The following is a 22920-nucleotide window of genomic DNA, read 5'->3' as shown; positions in this document are numbered from 1 at the left end:
GCTTTTGTTGATCCTTCCATGAGAAATTTGAATGATTTCTCCATGATGAGTTATAGGTGTTTCCATAAGGTTCACCCATGTAATTAACCTCTGCCATGGCAGGGTTCTCAGGATCATAAGCTTCTTCAGAAGCTGCCTCTTTAATACTGTTGGATGCATGTTGCCATCCATTCAGATTTTGAGAGATCATGTTGACCTGTTGAGTCAACACTTTGTTCTGAGCCAATATGGCATTCAGAGCATCAATTTCAAAAACTCCTTTCTTTTGAGGTATCCCATTATTCACGGAATTCCTCTCAGAAGTGTACATGAATTGGTTGTTTGCAACCATGTCAATGAGTTCCTGAGCCTCTTCAAGCGTTTTCTTTAGGTGAATGGATCCACCTGCAGAATGGTCCAATGACATTTTCGAAAATTCAGATAGACCATAATAGAATATATCTAATATGGTCCATTCTGAAAACATGTCAGATGGACATCTTTTGGTCAGCTTCTTGTATCTTTCCCAAGCTTCATAGAGGGATTCACCATCTTTTTGTTTGAAGGTTTGAACATCCACTCTCAGCTTGCTCAGCTTTTGAGGAGGAAAGAATTTATCCAAAAAGGCTGTGACCAGCTTATCCCAGGAGTCCAGACTATCCTTAGGTTGTGAATCCAACCATATTCTAGCTCTGTCTCTTACAGCAAAAGGGAAAAGCATGAGTCTGTAGACTTCAGGATCAACTCCATTCGTCTTTACAGTCTCACAGATCTGCAAGAACTCAGTTAAAAACTGATAAGGATCTTCAGATGGAAGTCCATAAAACTTGCAGTTTTGTTGCATTAAGGCAACTAGCTGAGGTTTCAGCTCAAAGTTGTTAGCTCCAATGGCAGGAATGGAGATGCTTCTTCCATCAAACTTGGACGTTGGCTTTGTAAAATCACCAAGCATTCTCCTTGCATTATTATTATTGGGTTCGGCTGCCATCTCCTTCTCTTGTTCGAAAATTTCTGAAAGGTTGTTTCTGGATTGTTGTAATTTAGTTTCTCTTAGTTTCCTTTTCAGAGTCCTTTCAGGTTCAGGATCAATTTCAACAAGAGTGCCTTTTTCCCTGTTCCTGCTCATATGAAAGAGAAGAAAACAAGAAAAGAAGAGGAATCCTCTATGTCACAGTATAGAGATCCCTTTATGTTAGTAGAAAAAGAAAGGGGGGAAGAGTGAAGAAGAATGGTTCGGATTTTTAGATGGAGAGAGGTGAAGAGAAGTGTTAGTAATTAAATAATTAAATAGAATAAGAAAAGAGAGGGGAATTTTCGAAAATAATTTTGAAAAGGGGATTAGTATTTTCGAAAATTAGAGATAAAATGTAATTAAAATTAAAACATGAAACAATTAGTTAATTAAAAAGAATTTTTGAAAAAGGGGTGAGATATTTTCGAAAATTAGAGAGGGGAAAGTAATTAGGTGGTTTTGAAAAAGATAAGAAACAAACAAAAAAAAAGTTAGTTAGTTGATTGAAAAAGATTTGAAATTAAATTTTAAAAAGATAAGAAGATAAGAAGTTAGATAAGATATTTTGAAATCAAATTTTGAAAAAGATAAAATTTTGAGAAGGATAAGATAAAAAGATAAGATTAAAATTTTAATAAAAAGATATTTTGAAAAAGATTTAATTTTTAAAATAACTTAACTAACAAGAAACTACAAGATAAGATTCTAGAATTTAAAGATTGAACCTTTCTTAACAAGAAAGTAACAAACTTCAAATTTTTGAATCAATCACATTAATTGTTAGCATATTTTCGAAAATTTGATATAAAGATAAGAAAAAGATTTTGAAAGTAATTTGAAAAATATTTTTGAAATTTTCGAAAATGATAAAAAAATGAAAAAGATATGATTTTTGAAAAAGATTTTAAAAAGATAAGATTTTTAAAATTGAAATTTTAACTTGACTTATAAGAAACAACTAATTTTAAAAATTTTTTTGACCAAGTCAACCCAAAATTTCGAAAATTTGGAGGGAAATAAGGAAAAGATATTTTTTTGATTTTTGAATTTTTAATTATGAGAGAGAAAAACAACAAAAATACTCAATGCATGAAATTTTTAGATCAAAACAATGAATGCATGCAAGAATGCTATGAATGTCAAGATGAACACCAAGAACACTTTGAAGATCATGATGAACACCAAGAACATAATTTTGAAAAATTTTTTATGCAAAGAAAACATGCAAGACACCAAACTTAGAAATCTTTAATGCATGGACTCTAACAAACAAAAAATGCATATGAAAAACAACAAACAACACAAAACAAGAAAACATCAAGATCAAACAAGGGGACTTATCAAGAACAACTTGAAGATCATGAAGAACACTATGAATGCATGGGATTTTCGAAAAATGCAAAAAAAAATTTTAAAGCATGCAATTGACACCAAACTTAAAGATTAACTCAAGACTCAAACAAGAAACACAAAATATTTTTGAATTTTATGATTTTCTAATAATTTTTTTTTTGGATTTTTATTAATTAAAATTTTTTTTTCGAAAATAAAGCTTGGAAAAACGAAAAATAAAAGAAAAATTTTGAAAAAGATTTTTGAAAAGAAAATTACCTAATCTGAGCAACAAGATGAACCGTCAGTTGTCCATACTCGAACAATCCCCGGCAACGGCGCCAAAAACTTGGTGTTGTTGCCGGATTAAAAACTCGGCACCATTGTGGTCTGGAAACAATTGTTGAATTGTTGTTAAAATTGATTGTTCCCCGGCAACGGCGCCAAAAACTTGGTGGACGAAATTGTGATCAACAATAATGGCTCTTTGGCATGTGCATAAAAAATTAACTCAGCACTTTCTTTCCACAACTCCGTTCAACTTAACCAGCAAGTGTACTGGGTCATCCAAGTAATACCTTACGTGAGTAAGGGTCGATCCCACAGAGATTGTTGGTATGAAGCAAGCTATGGTCACCTTGTAAATCTCAGTTAGGCAGATTAAATTGATTTATGATGAGTTCGAAAATTAATAATAAACAGAAAATAAAATAGGATAGAAATACTTATGTAAATTAATGGCGGGAATTTCAGATAGGCGTGTGGAGATGCTAGAATCCTCTCGAATCTCTATTTTCTTATTACATTCATCCAATCCTTCTTACTCCTTTCCATGGCAAGCTGTATGTAGGGCATCACCATCATCAATGGCTACTTTCAATCCTCTCGGGAAAATGGTCCTATGCGCTGTCACTGCACGGCTAATCGTCTGGAGGCATCACCCTTGCTGATGGCTACATCCCATCCTCTCAGTGAAAACATTCCAAATTCTCTGTCACAGCACGGCTAATCATCTGTCGGTTCTCAATCAGGTTGGAATAGAATCCATTAATTCTTTTGCGTCTGTCACTAACGCCCAGCCTTTAGGAGTTTGAAGCTCGTCACAGTCATTCAATACCGGAATCCTACTCGGAATACCACAGACAAGGTTAGACTTTCCGGATTCCCATGAATGCCGCCATCTATCTAGCTTATACCACGAAGATTCTGTTGGGGAATCTAAAAGATATGCGCCCGACCTAAGGTTGAACGGAAGTGGTTGTCAATCACGCGCATTCATAGGTGAGAATGATGATGAGTGTCACGAATCATCACATTCATCAAAGTGTTGTGCAACGTATATCTTGGAATAAGAATAAAAGAGAATTGAATAGAAAGTAATAATAATTGTATTGAAACTTGAGGTACAGCAGAGCTCCACACCCTTAATCTATGGTGTGCAGAAACTCCACCGTTGAAAATACATAAGTGAAAGGTTCAGGCATGGCCGAATGGCCAGCCCCCAAAGCGTGATCACAGGATTCAAAATACAATCCAGGATCCAGCATGAGATTATGATAGTAAAAAGTTCTATTTATAATAAACTAGCTCCTAGGGTTTACATGAGTAAGTAATTGATGCATAAATTCACTTCTGGGGCCCACTTGGTGTATGTTTGGGCTGAGCTTGATCTATCCACGAGCTGAGGCTTTTATTGGAGTTGAACTCCAAGTTATGACGTGTTTTGGGCGTTCAACTCCGGATCATGACGTGTTTCTGGCGTTTAACTCCAGACAACAGCATGTACTTGGCGTTCAACGCCAAGTTACGTCATCAATTTCCGAATAAAGTATGGACTATTATATATTGCTGGAAAGCTCTGGATGTCTACTTTCCAACGCCGTTGAGAGCGTGCCATTTGGAGTTCTGTAGCTCCAGAAAATCCATTTTGAGTGCAGGGAGGTCAGATTCCAACAACATCAGCAGTCCTTTTGTCAGCCTTTTTCAGAGTTTTGCTCAAGTCCCTCAATTTCAGCCAGAAATTACCTGAAATTACAGAAAAATACACAAACTCATAGTAAAGTCCAGAAATGTGAATTTAACATAAAAACTAATGAAAACATCCCTAAAAGTAGTTTGAACTTACTAAAAACTACAAAAAAACAATGCCAAAAAGCGTATAACTTATCCGCTCATCAGAAGTATTGGGGCAATCCTGATTCGGTGAATATGTTGTTATTTATTGCTATCGTATTTAATCTGTAACACCCTACCACACAGAACTTTACACCTAGGATGTAAAACAGAGGTGGCGAGGCGCTACGATCTCTAAAATATTAATTTCATATATATAATATAGTGAAAAAGGTTTATAACTAGGAGCCTTCGAAGAAAGGGATAAAACAAAAATCATTAAATTGAAAAGCGTAAGACTCCGTGTAGGGTAACGTAAGCAAGATAACAGTTTATATACTAAGAGTTCCAAAACATATGTAACAAGACTCAAGACTCGGCTCGTGAAGATAAACCGGTCTAAGCACATAGTTATACATATATAGAGATATATAGGAAAACCCAAAAGAAAATCCAAAATACAGAGTTACAAAACCTGAGTCTCCAAAATCACCTCTAAGAGGAATTAATACAGCTTATATACAATAAGTGGAGATAATAAGTATCTAGGCAAATACAAATAACCAAAATAAACCTAAAAGATAAAGATCTTCGCAACACCAGAAGCTTCCAACATGCCTCAGTGAGGAGCCTAACGACCTGCATCTGAAAACCACAAAATCTGCATGGGTGAGAACCGGAGGTTCTCAGCATGGTAACAGTGCCCACATATCTAACATATAATGTCCTGGAAAAGCCGAAGGCAATCCTAGAACTTCCAATAGATAATTAAAGCTTAACACATAACTAATCCATGAAATTAAATAGGCAACTAGCTAAAGGCCTTCAGAACTATCTAAAACTCCCCCTTTTCAATTCCTCCAAACCTTCCAACCACCAACGGAACCAAATACAAACACAAGTATATCAAACAAAGAAATGTACAAGTAGGAAGCAGATAAGACAGTTAGGCAAGTAGCAAGTAATCATGCAATCAATTAGACATTCCAAACAAATCACGTATAATGCATATAATGCATGCTTGTCCGAGTGGCTGATGAGTCTCATCTGTCAGTTGCAGAGCCAACCCGACATGTTCTGGTAGCTAACCATTGGATAGAACACCAAATACGGAGCAAGTGGGACAACGCCTCAACCCTTGCATCTTACCCGCATACCCGGAGCAGGGGACAACTTCACCCTGCCTCTTACCCAGGCAGTGTTACATTTTCGGCCCAGAGCAAGCGGCAACAGAACGCAGACCTTGCGTCTTACCCACAGCCTTTTCGGAGCAAGTGGATAACACCATTGTATCTTACCCGGCTTATTCACTTTTACCCAGAGCAAGTGGATGACACCACTGCATCTTACCCAGAGTCACATACAGAAACGCACTCTCATTATCATTACCATCCATCTATTCATCCATTCATTCTCAATACATACCCGGAGCAAGTGGGTAACACCACTGCATCTTACCCGTAGTTCTCGCCTCTTACCCGGACCAAGTGGTTAACACCACTGCATCTTACCCAGAGGCATATCATAATCAATCTAAGTTCATTTTCCTTATTATTCCAATTCCTTCATAATTGCTAATTCATTAATTCCTTTTTCATATATTCTCAACATCTCTACACTTCTTAATCACATACCCGGAGCGAGTGGTTATTTCCCACCGCCTCTTATCCGGCATCTCTATCTCATTCAATCATACGCATATACATAGTCCATTCTAACAGATTATTCTCCTCATTCCTTCACTAATAACATTCTCATTAACATCATCAACAATACTAACTATTCTCAACAACTATAATAATTCTCAACATTAATCATAACTCATCATAATATCCCCTTTCTTCGCCCATAAGTTAACCTCTTTCCTAGCTTCCTCTCAATCACTAGGCATGCTACACTGATCTAAGATTTAAAGGATGAAATTGGGGGTTTACAAGCATAAAATAACTTCCCGGAAGGTTACAAGCTTGCTGAGAAAGTGAAATACTTAAAAACAAAAACTTTATAAAAGAACAGGGTCGTGTGCCCGCACAGGGTTGTGCGTGCGCACCCGATAAGTGTTTTCAAAAAGTGTGCGTGCGTACAAGGTTATGCGTATGCACAGAAAATAAAATTCCCACCGTGTGCGTACGCACAGAGCTGTGCGCACGCACGGCTTGCAAAAACCTTAATGTTGTGTGCATGCACAGGGCGTGCTAGCACTCCCAACCACAGCCACTTCCCTGTGTGTGCACGCACAAGTGTGTGCATGCGCACAGATCCAAAAATCCACAAGGTGTGCATGCGCACACAAACCAGAAATCACAAATTCTGCAGAATTTGCAGAATTCAGAGTTTTAGCCCAAACTTTCAACGATCATATCTCCTTCCATAAAATTCTGATTTTAACCAAATTTAAACCATTTTAAAGCTTATGAAATTATCTTTCATTTAATATAAAAATCATCAAATTCCAAAAACAATAACTTGAGATATGATTCGTTAAAGTTCACTAAAATTTCAGTTTTACCAATTTCATAAACCTCCAATTTTCCAAAACATACACTTCCCAATTTCATTCAAATCAACTAAAACTCAAACATTCCAACATTAATCATTTCCAAACCTCACTCAACCCTCGGCCCATCAATTTTTCCATATTTAACCAAATCTCGATTCAATGATTTAATTCATAACTAACATTCCATATCACAATTTCAAACCAAGCATTCAAGTTCATCAATCACCATATATATACACAGATCAAAATCACACTTCAAATCATACTCACCCACAAGAGCCTCAATCTTACTAACATTTGAGCATATCAACCCATACTACTTATAACTTCACATGCTCATTAACAAATAGCAACATTCACAACCAATCAATCTTCCATAACTCATCATCATAAATGATTTACTTCAACAATATATATATTCATCATAACACATTATCATCATCGAATACCAACATAATCATCGTTCAACATAATCATAATTCATCAACCTATCCATATCAAGCTCAATCTCAACTTCAAATCAGCCTTTACATATACCAAGTATCATCATTATATAAAACTCACATACATCATCAATCAAGAACTTCAATCATACCCTCCACAAACCAATAATCACATAATCATATAACAATTTTAACAACCAATCAACCATCATCACAAATTCAATTCCTATCCTATGGGTCACTAGCCTAAGTTTTTACACCACATTACATTTTAGATTCAAGAAACCAAACCATACCTTGGTCGATTCCCCGCTCAACACGGAACACTTTTAATTTCACATTTCTTCAAGCCCTTGGGGCTCCAACACCACCAAGCTCAGATTTCCAGCCTCACAACTCCACTTCCAAGCTTCCAAAATCACCAACAAGCTTCAACAAGCATCAATATTCACATACACACTACCTAGACCACAATTATCACATCCAAACAAAACAACTCAATACCCAAATACCTAAATTTAGAAATCCCATTAGGGTTTGAGATCTCTTACCTTTACCCACTGATCCTTGAGCAACACCTACAAGGAATCAAGTTTAGTGGACCCTAAAACATGAAAATCATCAAGAAATTGAGTTCCTCAAACCTTAAACCCGAAATTGATATACCAGCAAAAATGGAGCTAGGAAAATGCACTTTACTTACTTTTTGTATAATTGAAGATCTCAACAAGCTCGATGCGTGGCCGCAAACGGCTCGTCAATCAGAGTTTCGGATCAAAAGTTATCAAGGTTTGAAGATGGAATGAGGGTTTGCTTCTTCTTCTCTTCCATGGCTGCCCAGCAGTGTGTTTTACTTTTGTGGGCAGGAGAGGGCTGAGCCCTCTTGTTTAATGAGGCCTGGCTAGGCCTTGGGCCTAACATGGGTTTGGTTGACCTGGTTTGGCCCGTTCGGCTCAATCTTGGGCCGATTTCTTTAAAATTGGTGCCAAAATTCTTGTTTTAAATTTCTCTATCACATTAAACCATAAAAACCTCATTTCTCATTTTCTAAAATAGATTTTAATTTACAGGTTAATTAGTCATTAATTAACCGAGTCTTACATAATCCAATTTAAAAGATTGAGAATGTCAATTATTTCTTGGATTACTTATTTAGAAAAGAAAAAGGAAGCAAATTGAAGTCAAAGTTGTCCAAGTGCATAAAGTTACTTTATCAGCAATACCAAAGTTCTGAGAAAGCAAGTAAATCTGATACGCAAGTTGTTCAAGCCAACAACATTAATACCGATGTTCATGGCATAGGCATTTTTCTACAAGCAACCGGTCATAGAACAAACACAATATCTGAACTTGATAGATATTTACAAGAAGAATGTGGGTCATACTCCCATAAGCTCAATATCCTAAATTGGTGGAAGGTCAACTTAACCCGATTTCCAATTCTTGGAAATCTGTTTCGCGGGGTATTGGCTATACTTGTTTCTACGGTAGCTTCGAAGTCTGCATTTAGTACTGGAGGAATAATCTTCGATCCATACCGCAGTTTCTTAATACCTAGAATGGTAGAGGCCTTAGTCTGCACAGGAGATTAGCTTAAGGAAGATCTTTTCTCTGCTTTAAATGATGATGGTGAAGTTCTTCAACAAGTTGATCAAGGTATAGAATTTTTTTCATATTTTTTCTCATTTTATTTTATTTTTGTTTTTGTCATCTTGCTATTTTAGAATTTAAGTATTAGTTACCAATTAAAAATTATTGAATATAGACTTGATAATTAATTTGATTCCCTTGGCAGATATATTTTTCTCTAATGATGATGCTTTTTCTATGGTGCCATCAATTGATAATCTTGATGATGACTAGGTATGCTTAGTATTCATATTTTGTATTATACTTTTATTCAAAGATTTGTCTCAAAATGACAAAGATATATTTTGTTATTTGCAAGTATATTTTCCTCAAAGATTGTAGTTATTTGATAATTTTGTTGGCATCTTTTGACATTTTGTTGTTGTTTTAGGAAGATTTTTCGGTGGTATCCTTTTGATGTTTTGAGAATAATTAAATGTTATATAGATTAACATTGTCATTAGATTTATAAAGAACCAAATCCTAGTTGTAATGAACATATACAGTTTAAAAAGACTTTAGTATTAATTTTACTATTAAAAAATTTATGGTTTGAAAATTGAATTTCTAAAAACTGGTTTTAAAATTGGATTTTTGGTTAAAAAATCTATTTTGAAAATTGGATTTTTAAAAACTGGTTTTAAAACAGGATTTTTTGTTAAAAAATCTAGTTTGGAAATTGGATTTTTAAAAATTGGTTTTAAAACTGGATTTTTGGTTAAAAAATCAAGTTTTAAAACTAAACAAGTGTAATAACCCGTGCAATGCATGTGATAAAATTGAAATTAAAATTTTAAGTTATTTTGTTAAAATTAATTTAAATTATGATAATTTGATTAATAAAAAAATAGCATGTTATACATTATTCGTTTTTTCTTAATCTAGTGTTAATTATATTAACTCTAGTTATTAATCGATTTTAGTGATCTACTTTCTTCAATAAATCAGACATATATACTCAATGTGGCTATAAATAATCTAGTAATACTTAAATCCACCAACAAATTTTTATATGTTGGTTTAATGTGAAGTAAGAACATATCAAAATCAGCACAAAATGAACAACAAATTATTAGAGAATTCTAATGCAGAAAGTTCTCCAATAAACAATAAATAATTTAAACCCACTAAATAACAACTCAACACTATCTTTTGATGCCTGCAAAATATATATCTGAAACAATATTATATCAATGTTAATATACAAAATTATATGATTAACGTAATTATAAAATTGTTTATCAGGAGAACAAAATAATACGAATTTTTATGATAATTTTAATATTTTCACGCTATAAATGAACAATAAGAATGTATTACCCATTAGTACTTAGAATTTTTCAATTTTTTTTCCATGATATAAGAATGTTTTCTTGCTTTTGACCATGATATAAGCTCTTTTTTCCGGCCAAAAGTCCAATAACATCTAATTGAAAAAAATAAATCAAAAGCATTAAATTAATAACAAATAAATGAATAACATAATAATAATAATAATACAAATTAACTACGTACCAAATAAGTTAGATTTTTCATTTGTTTGTCTCAATATATCAACATGAGCAAAAAAAATGAGATGATTGTCAGAAATTTTACGATCACTGACCGTATTTACTGTACGTGACTCCTTATTAAATGTGCAGTTGAAAGATAAATTTTGCTTGATTCCTCAATCAGAAAATTTGAGAAGACATAAACCTTCCTATCAATCAGATCATTCTCAAACATCTTTGCCAAATAATTCTTGATTGAACAATGAATTTTATCACACTGTAAATCAAATTAAATATAAAGGCTATCAGCACTTATGTATCTATTAAATCGCACTGTCTTTGATTTGTGCAAGGGTTTACTTATCAAATAAACTTAAAATATGAATAAAAAATAATTATAAACTAGACCTAGCATCACTTGAAAGAATCATGGAAAATAATCAACTTACCTTATCATCAATGAGAACCATTTATATGTAAGTCGTCTTGCTCTTGTCAAATTTGGATAGGACTTTTCATAACCTTAGAATTCTTGCCTTTATTTTCCAAGCTTTTTCATTACAAATTCTACCACAGGTAACATTGTTAATAGAATCGTAGCTAGTAGTCATTAGGTATGAAAAATAATAAACAGAAGAAGAACTATGTCTGAGGAACGAATTTTCTAGATGATAAATAATCGTAACAATTCACTATTACTTCTTATCTATAACAATATATAATGGCAAAACCTGTTTTGGTGTCCAAAACTTTTTTTCCACTTTTATCCTTCTTAATAACCTATTCCAGTATACGTCAATTATTCCGCGTTATAGAACTTTCACTATCTCATCTTCATTCACGTTCTCTCTTATCTCATAAAAATCCACATAACTTTTATAATTATCTCTCTCTTCTCTTATTCTCTCTCACTTCACATTATTATTATTGCATAATAGAAAAACTTCTTTCGTTTCTCATCCATCTTCTCATGTATCCTTCTTACTTCATTTAAATATAATGTAAAACGTAATATAATTTTTTCGTCATTAAATAAACGTGTAAAACTATATTTATATGTTTGTTTTGATAAATTACAGTTGAATACCAATGGAAGACTCACGTGAAAGTAGACGATCGACCCGGCAAGATTATGTCAGGCGATGAAGACAAAATATGAGTGAAGAACAGAGGCAGCAACACCTCGCCAGAAGGCGTGCCAGTTGCCAAAAGAGTATTAGACGAGAGAAATAAATTGATACATTGAGTGGTACAACTAATATGACAACACCATTAGAAGATATCACAAATATGCCCGCTCATCGATACTCTATGTCATGTACTCTAAGTTATACTTTCCATTAATAAATTTATGTTATTAGTATATCATTTAATATGAATTCTTTTTTACAATATGTCTATGTTATCGTACTATTGGCATCATTTATGTATAATTTATCTCCTGAATGTATTCTTAAATTACAAATTACGTTATTTTTCATGCTAATAATAAATTTTTTAAATATTCAAATACTCATAATAACAATGGAGTTGGTTCAAGTAATAGACCAAATGGTCCAAATATCAGTAAAAATCCTGTATATTTATTTAATTAATAATAATCTATTTTTCATAGGTTTTGATTCATAAACCTTCCATAATTGTCCTAAATAATATTATTATAGATATCTATAACAATCTATAACAATATATAAAGCGAATAGGAGAGTTTGGTATCCAAATCTATTTTTCTATATTACCCTTATTTTTATAAACTAAAACTATTCAGTTTTAATTTGTAAATTCGTCGTTAACCCACGAGAGAGTTACGTAATTCCTCCACTTTCAATCGTAAAAGAAATTAAAATCAAACTGCTCAGTACTCACTTTCAATTCTTTTTATTTTTTTAACAAAAAAATTGGCTTTACCCTATGATAGAATTTAAAACTGATTCATTTTATTTCAGATAAAACAAAACTTAACATGTGTATAAATGAAATGATATTAAAATTACGTATGTTAAGAGTACTACCAAAAAGAAAAAGAAACACTAACTTTTATTATAGTACTTGGATTTACTTAGGGCTTGTTTGGATGAGCTTTTAGGAAAAGATATTTTTTCGACTTATCTTGTTTTAGAAGATCTTATGTAAAAGTAAAAGTAATTTTATATTTGGATATCTCATGCAAAAAGATCTTTTTATCTATCAATTATGTTTGGGTATAACAATATAAAAGTACTTTTTTATTTATAACATGAAAAAACATCTTTTTTTAAGGAAAAAAGATTTTTTAAAAAAAGTTGTAAATTACAGCTTCTCAAAAAAGATTTTTTTTTCTAGTGCTTTTACTTTTACTACTAGAAATTTGCCAAACACGCTAAAAAATAAAAAAATACTTTTTTCATTGAAAAATATCTTTTTTTATCAAAATAATGGCGCCCAAACAAGCAATTATTATAGTACTTGAATTTTAATTACGTATGTCTATTAAAGTAAATTTTTTTATGTGTATATTTAATAAAAAATTACGTATAAAAGAGAACTTCTTAATCAAATCTATACTAATATATATAATGGGTTGTACTAATGTATAATAGGGATAGAAAAATTTGGTATCCAGTTTCTTCTTCCTATTTTACCCCTGTTTCTTTTTTGTTAAACACTGAATTCAATATAACAAACTGTTACTACGTCTTCCATTTTCTTTATTTTTTTAATCAAAAAGAGAATTTATCCGACGACAGAGTATTAAACGAATTCACATATTTTAAAACTGATTTACTTCCAATAAAAAAACTGCTACTACTACGTACTTAATTTAAAAACCGACTTATTTTCAATAAAAAATTGTTCCACCTTCAGTCGTACTTAACCCACAAGAGAATTAGATTACTCTTTCACTTTCAAACTTAGTCTGGCAAATATTTTCCTTCTCTGCATCTTGCTCTCTTTCTGACAAATAGAAATGGAAATTTCACGACATCAACAATCACATCAGCGTCAATCCACTTGGACAGAATATGCCATGCGAAGAAGACAGAACATGACCGAAGAACAAAGACAGCAACACCTAGCTAAAAGACGTGCAACTTATCAGGAGATGATTCGACAAGAAAAACAAGTTGTCATATCAACCGATACAACTCCAATTCCAACTCCAATGTCACACTCAATTAACTCCAATAAAGTAAATATTACAATATTAATGAGAGTGACAATTGCATTGATGATACATATTTTTACTTCATTATTATTACTCATACGTGAAATTGAATCAAGTTCGTCCACTCAAAATTTATTCAATTGGTTGGGGAGGTATAGTTAAAGCAGATAAGACTTCATTATGGAAGATGATAAAAAAAGAAATATTGGATTAAAAGAATCAAAGGTAATGCAATAAACTTCTAGTATATAATAAATAAAATCGTCTATTTCGACCTATATACCAATTATGTTAAAAGTTTAACTTTTTGTTCAGCCATGAACTCAGGAAAACACAACTAACTCATTTCAGTACAAAACAATATTGTTGCAGGTAATTGTTATTAAAAAAACTACCTAACAAATGTAATATCATTTAATTTACGCTTTGTCAATAATAACTCATGAATTATAATCATTCTTTTTGTCCTTTCATAAAATTCAATGCGAAACAATATATCTCAATTCAGTAGGTTTAAATTAATTTTTTCTCTATAATAAGGAATCAATTTGATTGAATATACCTGAAGCATTTATATAGTTATTTTTATGGTAAAAACAAATCTGACAGTTTTTCAAGACAAAAGAAGTGACTGATAAGGAGATGTATTACAAAGGATTTTTTTCAAGTACATCATCTTTATATTCTCCTTTTTTTATTAATTATCTTATAGTTTGATATTTAAAAATAAAAAAATAAGCATATTTATTTCTTCTGTCCTTCGACTATTTGTAGGAAAATAAAGGCCTCTTCAGATTCAGATCCATAAATTGGCCTACCACTTAAAAAAGATGAAGACAAACATGAATATCCATGATATTTACGCATAATTAACATTTTGAAATAAGCAACATGCATTTTAGTTTATATATACTATTTTTAAATTAGGATAACATTTTTTCATTATTTTATGAACCATATCTATTTCCGATAACATATATACATATCTTTATTGTGTGCGTTTATAATTTAGCAATTTAAGTATTTTTTATAATAATTTTAATTTCAACCAAACTATCATATAAATAATACTATGTTAAATTTTAAATGATGAAAAAAACTTATTTGACAAATTTAATATATTAATTTTAAATAATACAATTAATTTCTTAAAAAACAATAGAAAAGCGGCTGAACAGGCACTATTCAGTTTTGTTTTGTAAATTCTTCGTTAAACCATGAGAGAGTTACGTAACTCCTCCACCTTCAATCGTAAAAGGAATTAAAATCAAACTGCTCAGTGCTCACTCTTAATTCTTTTTATCTTTTTAACAAAAAAAAAATTAGCTTTACCCTATGATAGAATTTGAGACTGATTCATTTTATTCCAGATAAAACAAAACTTATCATGTGTATAAAATAAATGATATTAAAATTACGTATGTTAAGAGTACTACCAAAAAGAAAAAGAAACACTAACTTTTATTATAGTACTTGAATTTACTTATTATAGTACTTGAATTTTAATTACGTATGTCTATTAAAGCAAATTTTTTTATGTGTATAATAAAAAAATTATGTATAAAAGAGTACTACTTAATCAAATCTATACCAATATATATAATGGGTTGTACCAATGTATAATAGGGATAGAAAATATTGGTATCCAATTTCTTCTTCCTATTTTATTCCTATTTCTTTTTTGTTAAACACTGAATTCAATATAATAATTTGTTACTACGTCTTCCATTTTTTTATCAAAAAGAGAATGTATCCCATGACGGAGTATCAAACGGATTCACATATTTTAAACTGATTTACTTGCAATAAAAAAACTGCTACTACTACATACTCAATTTAAAAACCGACTCATTTTCAATAAAAGATTTTTCCACCTTCAGTCGTATTTAACCCACAAGAGAATTAGATTATTCTTTTACTTTCAAACTTGGTCTGGCAAACATTTTTCTTCTCTACATCTTGCTCTCTTTCTGACAAATAGAAATGGAAACTTCACGACCACAACAATCACGTCAACGTCAACCCACTTAGACAGAATATGTCATGCGAAGAAGACAGAACATGACTGAAGAACAAAGACAGTAACACCTAACTAGAAGACGTGCAACTTATCGGGAGATGATTCGACAAGGAAAATAAGTTGTCATATCAACTGATACAACTCCAATTCCAACTCCAATGCCGTACTCGATTAACTCTAATAAAGTAAATATTACAATATTAATGACAGTGGCAATTGCATTGATGATACATATTTTTACTTTAATGTTATTACTCATACGTTAAATTGAATCAGGTTCATCCACTCAAAATTTATTCAATTGGTTGGGGAGGTATAGTTAAATCAGATAAAACTCCGTTATAAAAGATGATAAAAAGAGAAATATTGGATCAAAAGAATCAAAGGTAATGCAATAAACTTTTAGTATATAATAAATAAAACCGTCTATTTCTACCTATATACTAATTATGTTAAAAGTTTAACTTTTTTTCATCCATGAACTCAGAAGAACACAACTAACTCATTTCGGTACAAAATAATATCATTGTAGGTAATTGTTATTAAAAAAACTACCTAACAAATCAGATGTAATATCATTATTTATAGTGTGCGTTTATAATTTAGCAATATAAGTATTTAGCAATATCAAATGTAATTGATGAAAGCTTCGGGTGGCTGCAAACGACTCGTCAATCAGAGCTCTAGAGAGAAAGTTATGGAGTTTTGGAGATCAAAAAGGATTAGGGTTTCTCTCTTCAAAAGGGAAGGGCGATTGTTTTGTTTTGTGCTGAAAAAGGGGGTTTATATAGTGTGGGCTTGGATCTACTTAGGCCTGGTTCACTCGGTTTAGCCCGTTGGTCCAACTTTGGGTCAAAACCTTTAATATTAGTGTTTTAATTCATATTCTAATTATGTTTAGTTTTCCAAATTATAATTCTTAGTTTGTTAACCCTCTTCAATCATAATTAATTGTCTCACTCGCAGTGTCAGACAGACTTAAGCCGGTACTGCCGATTAATTTACCAATACATGTTTTTACACATTTTTACGAATAAAATTACATTATCCTACTCGAAAAAATTCACTAGATCCAATTATCATAGTTAAATTTTCAAATTCATAAGTCTTGATTTTTGACCCTGTCAAGGCGCTTTTAACTATCTCAATTTAATTATTAATTATCCAGTTAATCATTTTGTAATTTTTTTTCGGATCTTACAAATTCAATAACTACAAGAACTGAACATCTATGAAATAACAACATAATAATTAACAAGAAGAATCAGCAACAAGAAGAATAACTAACAGAGGTTGAAGAAGAACAATCAGCGACGAGATGCTAAAGAGCTTAATTAAGTAACAGAGTTGCACACTATACCTGAACGCTAGAAGGAATGGATCTGGAGGTGAGAAAGTCTAAAAGCGACGGTAATGAGAGGAAGAAGGCAATGACAAGACGATGGTAGAGCTCGCAGTGTGGCAGACAGAGGAACTCACAGCTTCAAGCTCTGGGAGAGGAAGGGAATGCACTATCGAAGAGGGCAAAAAGGGGTTAGGTTTTTAAAAAAAATGAAAACAAGATTGAATAGGGAGAGGGATGAGGGCAACATACCTGGATGACAAGGAGAGACACAACTTCGGGGACAGGAGGAGCGGCAGTAGCAGCTCTTCCAATGGTAGCAATAGATGGAGCAACTCCGTTTGAAGCAACCAAACACAATACAGGTGACTTGACGCAGACTTTGGAGGAGAATGGAGATGGGCAGCGCTAGCAGAGGATGGCCAGAGGGGCTACCAGAGGTAGTTGCAAGGAAGAGAGAAAAGATAGAGGAGAACAAGGGAGAAAGAAGAGTGTTCTTGAATGTGAGGGGAGAGGGCCGCGCATTTTGAATTTAGATCAGGTTTATTGTCGGATTTACTAGCTGAAAATCCGATGGTAATGTATTCCGTATGAGCAAAACACAACGTTCCATTAATTGAGCTTTACCGGAGGATTGCTAGATTAATCCGCCGGTAATTCTGACGGTAATGCTCGCGCCAATTTTTTTCCTCCAAATATTACTGGTGGATTTACCATTGGAAAATCTAATCCGACAGTTGATGAGCGGATAATTTATATGCTTTTTGGCATTGTTTTTAGTTAGTTTTTAGTAGGATCTAGCTACTTTTAGGGATGTTTTTATTAGTTTTTATGCAAAATTCACATTTCTGGACTTTACTATGAGTTTGTGTGTTTTTCTGTGATTTCAGGTATTTTCTGGCTGAAATTGAGGGACCTGAGCAAAAATCTGATACGAGGCTGAAAAAGGACTACAGATGCTGTTGGATTCTGACCTCCCTGCGCTTGAAATGAATTTTCTAGAGCTACAGAACTCCAAATAGCGCGTTCTCAATTGCGTTCAACGCCAATTCCATGCTGCATTATGGAGTAAAACGCTAGAAACACGTCACAAACCAGAGTTAAATGCCAAAAACATGTTACAACTTGGCATTTAACCCCAAGAGAAGCCTCTGCACGTGTAAAGCTCAAGCTGAGCCCAAGCACACACTAAAGTGGTCCCCGAAAGTGGATTTCTGCACATAGACTTATTTCTGTAAAACCTAGTAACTAGTTTAGTATAAATAGAACTTTTTTACTATTGTATTAGGGGTCTCTTTTTTACCATTTTAGTTTGATTCCCTATTTTTGTATTCATAGGCTATTTGGGGAGGCTGGCCATTCGGCCATGCCTAGACCTTGTTCTTATGTATTTTCAACGGTGGAGTTTCTACACACCATAGATTAAGGTGTGAAGCTCTGCTGTACCTCGAGTATTAATGCAAAGTACTATTGTTCTTCTATTCAATTCACGCTTATTCTTATTCTAAGATATTCATTCGCACTTCAACCTGATGAATGTGATAATCTGTGACACTCATCACTATTATCACTTATGAACGCGTGCCTGACAAACACTTCCGTTCTACCTGCGAAAGCTAGAGTGTGTATCTCTTGGATTCCTGACCCACGACGCATGGTTGCCTCGCCTGAAAACCGAAACTCCCATTCCGTGAGATCAAAGTCTTCGTGGTATAAGCTAGAATTATTGGCGGCCATTCCTAAGATCCGAAAAGTCTAAACCTTGTCTGTGGTATTCCGAGTAGGATTTAAGATGGGATGACTGTGACGAGCTTCAAACTCGCAAGTGTTGGGCGTAGTGACAGACGCAAAAGAATCACTGGATTCTATTCCAACATGATCGAGAACCGACAGATGATTAGCCGTGCTGTGACAGTGCATTTGGACCATTTTCACTGAGAGGACAGGAGGTAGTCATTGACAATGGTGAAACCCAACATACAGCTTGCCATGGAAAAGAGTAAGAATGATTGGATGAAAGCAGTAGAAAAGCAGAGATTCAAGAGGGATAAAGCATCTCCATACACTTATCTGAAATTCTCACCAATGATTTACATAAGTATCTCTATCTTTATTCTACGTTTTATTTATCTTTATATTCAAAAGCCATTATAACCATTAGAATCTGCCTGACTGAGATTTACAAGATGACCATAACTTGCTTCAAGCCGACAATCTCCGTGGGATCGACCCTTACTCACGTAAGGTTTATTACTTGGACGACCCAGTGCACTTTCTGGTTAGTTATGCAAAGTTGTGAAAAAGAGTGATATTACAATTGTGCGTACCAAGTTGTTGGCGCCATTGAGATCACAATTTCGTGCACCAAGTTTTTGGTGCCGTTGTCGGGGATTGTTTGAGTTTGGACAACTGACGGTTCATCTTGTTGCTCAGATTAGGTAATTTTCTTGTTTCAACCTTTATTTTCTTTTCAAAAAGTTTTCAAACATCTTTCAAAAAAAATTTTCTTCTTTTTCGTTTTTCTAAAAATAATTTTCGAAAAAAACCAAAAGAAATTAATAAAATCATAAAAAACAAAAATATTTTGTGTTTCTTCTTTGAGTCTAAAGTCAAATTTTTAAGTTTGGTGTCAATTGCATATTTTTATTTGTTATTTTCTAAAAATTTTCGAAAAATTCATGCATGTGTTCTTCATGATCTTCAAGTTGTTCTTGATGATTTTCTTTGTTTGATCTTTGCATTTTCATGTTTTGAGTCTTTTCTTATTTTTCATATGCATTTTTACATTCATAGTGTCTAAGCATTGAAAATTTCTAAGTTTGGTGTCTTGCATGTCTTCCTCTCTTAAAAATTTTTCAAAAATAAGTCTTGATGTTCATCTTGATCTTCAAAGTGTTCTTGGTGTTCATCTTGACATTCATAGTGTTCTTAAATGCATTAATTGTTTTGATTCATAAATTTCATATTGTGAGTCAATTTTTGTATTTTTCTCTCTCATCATTAAAAATTCGTAAAAATAAAAAAAAATATCTTTTCCTTATTTCTCTCATAAATTTCGAAATCTTTGGGTTGACTTAGTCAAAAAAAATTTAAAATAAGTTGTTTCTTGTTAGTCAAGTCAAGATTTCAATTTTAAAAATTCTTATCTTTTCAAAACTCTTTCAAAAAATCAAATCTTTTTCATTTTTTATTTTCGAAAACTTTTAAAATTTGATTTTCAAAATCTTTTTCTTAATTTTATTTCATAATTTTCAAAAACTTTATTAACAATTAATGTGATTGATTCAAAAATTTGAAGTTTGTTACTTTCTTGTTAAAAAAGGTTCAATCTTTAAATTCTAGAATCATATCTTTTAGTTTCATATTAATCAAGTAATCAATTTTAATTTTAAAAAAAAAAATTAAATCTTTTTAATCTCCTTTTCAAATCTTTTTTAAAAATATATTTTTCAATCATATCTTTTCAAAATATCTTTTTCAAATCATATCTTTTTCAAAATCAATTTCAAAATCTTTTCTAACTTCTTATCTTTCTCAAAATTGATTTTTAAATCTTTTTCAACTAACTAATTGACTTTTTGTTTGTTTTACCATTTCTTATCTTTTTCAAAACCACCTAACTACTTTCCTCTATCTAATTTTCGAAAATCACCTCCCTCTTTTTCAAAAAATTCTTTTAATTAACTAATTGTTTCAAATTTCAATTTTAATTTTATTTCTTCTCTTAATTTTCGAAAATCACTAACCATTTTTTAAAAACAATTTTCGAAATTCTCTCCTTCTCATCTCTTTCTATTTATTTTATTTATTTACTAACACTTCTCTTCATCTTAAAATTCGAACCCTCTCTTCTCCTCTGTGTTCAAATTTTTCTCTTCTTCATTCTTATTCTTTTTTTCTTCTACTCACATAAAGGAATCTCTATACTGTGACATAGAGGATTCCTCTTCTTTTTTGTTCTCTTCTTTTTCATATGAGCAGGAGCAAGGACAAGGACATTCTTGTTGAAGCAGATCTTGAACCTGAAAGGACTCTGAAGAAGAAGCTAAGAGAAGCTAAAGCACAACAATCCAGATAAAACCTTACAGAGAATCTTGAAAAAGAAAGAGACATGGCCAATCCCAACAACAATGCAAGGAGGATACTTGGTGATTATACTACACCTACTTCCAATTTTTATGGAAGAAGCATCTCAATCCCTGCCATTGGAGCAAACAATTTTGAGCTGAAGCCTTAACTAGTTGCTCTAATGCAACAGAACTGCAAGTTTCATGGACTTCCATCAGAAGATCCCTATCAGTTTTTAACTGAGTTCTTGCATATCTGTGATACTGTTAAGACTAATGGAGTAGATCCTGAAGTCTACAGGCTCATGTTTTTCCCTTTTGCTGTAAGAGACAGAGTTAGAACATGGTTGGACTCACAACCTAAAGATAGCATGGACTCTTGGGATAAGCTGGTCACGGCCTTCTTGGCCAAGTTCTTTCCTCCTCAAAAGATGAGCAAGCTTAAAGTGGATGTTCAGACCTTCAAACAAAAAGATGGTGAATCCCTCTATGAAGCTTGGGAAAGGTACAAACAGTTGACCAAAAAGTGTCCTTCTGGCATGCTTTCAGAGTGGACCATTTTGGATATATTCTATGATGGTCTATCTGAATTCTCTAAGATGTCACTGGACCATTCTGCAGGTGGATCTATTCACCTAAAGAAAACGCCTGCAGAAGCTCAAGAACTCAATGACATGGTTGCAAATAACCAATTCACGTACACCTCAGATAGGAATCCTGTGAGTAATGGGACGCCTCAGAGGAAGGGAGTTCATGAAATTGATGCTCTAAATGCCATATTGGCTCAGAATAAAATATTGACTCAGCAAGTCAACATGATTTTTCAGAGTCTGAATGGATTGTAAAATGCATCCAATAGTACTAAAGAGGCATCTTCTGAAGAAGAAGCTTATGATCCTGAGAACCCTGCAATGGCAGAGGTGAATTACATGGGTGAAGCCTATGGAAACACCTATAATCCCTCATGGAGAAATCATCCAAATTTCTCATGGAAGGATCAACAAAAGCCTCAACAAGGCTTTAATAATGGCGGAAGAAACAGGCTTAGCAATAGCAAGCCTTTTCCATCATCTTCTCAGCAACAGACAGAGAATTCTGAGCAGAGCTCCTCTAGCTTAGCCAAGATAGTCTCTGATCTATCTAAGGCCACTTTAAGTTTCGTGAATGAAACAAGGTCCTCCATTAGAAACTTGGAGGAACAAGTGGGTCAGTTGAGTAAGAAAATCACTAAAACTCCTCCTAGTACTCTCCCAAGTAATACATAAGAGAATCCAAAAAGAGAGTACAAGGCCATTGATAATATCAAAATGGCTGAATCCAAGGAGGAAGGGAATACCTCATGGGACATCCCCCAGACAGAAAGGAGTTCCCTAGTGAGGACCTAAAGGAATCTGAGGCTCGTATAGAGACCATAGAGATTCTATTAAACTTCTTTCTGCCATTCATGAGCTCTGAGAACTATTATTCCTCTGAAGAGGATGAAGATGTAACTGCAGAGCAAGTTGCCCAATATCTAGGAGCCATCATGAAGCTGAATGCCAAGTTGTTTGGTAATGAGACTTGGGAAGATGAACCTCCCTTGCTCATTAGTGAACTAAATACATTGGTTCGGCAAACTCTACCTCAAAAGAAACAAGATCCTGGTAAATTCTTAATACCCTGTACCATAGGCACCATGACCTTTGAGAAGGGTCTGTGTGACCTAGGGTCAGGTATAAATCTTATGCCACTCTCTGTAATGGAGAAACTGGGGATCTTTGAGGTACAAGCTGCAAGAATCTCATTAGAGATGGCAGACAAGTCAATAAAACAAGCATATGGATTGGTAGAGGATGTGTTAGTGAAG

At 33.1% G+C, this 22920-nt stretch overlaps 2 non-coding genes across 2 annotated transcripts; one reads left to right on the top strand and one right to left on the bottom strand.

The window, feature by feature from the left end:
* The first annotated feature begins 464 nt into the window (after positions 1-464).
* LOC130978063 (small nucleolar RNA R71) lies at positions 465-568 on the top strand. Its single transcript, XR_009085727.1, has one exon. It is a non-coding gene; the product is annotated as a small nucleolar RNA R71 (small nucleolar RNA).
* A 20943-nt stretch (positions 569-21511) lies between these two features.
* On the bottom strand, positions 21512-21615 carry LOC130978841 (small nucleolar RNA R71). Its single transcript, XR_009086452.1, has one exon. It is a non-coding gene; the product is annotated as a small nucleolar RNA R71 (small nucleolar RNA).
* Positions 21616-22920: the final 1305 nt, after the last annotated feature.

This window comes from Arachis stenosperma, chromosome 4 (genome assembly GCF_014773155.1).
Source record: "Arachis stenosperma cultivar V10309 chromosome 4, arast.V10309.gnm1.PFL2, whole genome shotgun sequence".
NCBI classification, from domain to species: domain Eukaryota; kingdom Viridiplantae; phylum Streptophyta; class Magnoliopsida; order Fabales; family Fabaceae; genus Arachis; species Arachis stenosperma.
This window is presented reverse-complemented; position numbering and strand designations above follow the sequence as displayed.